Raw genomic sequence first — 518 nt, 5'->3', positions numbered from 1 at the left:
TCCTTACCTTCTGTGCATTCGGAATACACGCTCAGTGGAAAGCTTTATTTAACCGAATGTTCTACATTCCTTTTGTTACTAGGAAGGCGATTTCGGAAAAGGGGTGTGGCCCTATTATTCTTCCTGGTACATGTACATGTATGCGTATGCACTTTGTTCTTTCTCTCTTTCATTATTATAAAATATATACGAGTTTATGTTCTTTTCTTCGCATTGAAGTCGTAGCGAACGCAACCCAGTCTAATTATTGTGACCATGCCGAGGCAGCCTTAAATGGGTTTTATAATCATTCTCTGTTTTAGATTAAGTTGAATTCCAAATTAACGCCTGTGTTATACAGTCCGCATAATGGCACAACCCTGAAATACCTCTCGCGCCTTCCAGGGAAATCCCCGACGGGAGGGAAGACACCCCCCGGGGCACGTACCCCGACGACCAGCCTGCCCCCGCCGGGATGCGGCGCCCTCTCGCCCAGCTGCACCACACCCAGGGTCTCCTCCCCCGCTCACCAGGTAGGC

This window comes from Penaeus monodon, chromosome 28 (genome assembly GCF_015228065.2).
Source record: "Penaeus monodon isolate SGIC_2016 chromosome 28, NSTDA_Pmon_1, whole genome shotgun sequence".
Classification (NCBI taxonomy): Eukaryota; Metazoa; Arthropoda; class Malacostraca; order Decapoda; family Penaeidae; genus Penaeus; species Penaeus monodon.
Note: the sequence above shows the minus strand (reverse complement) of the source record.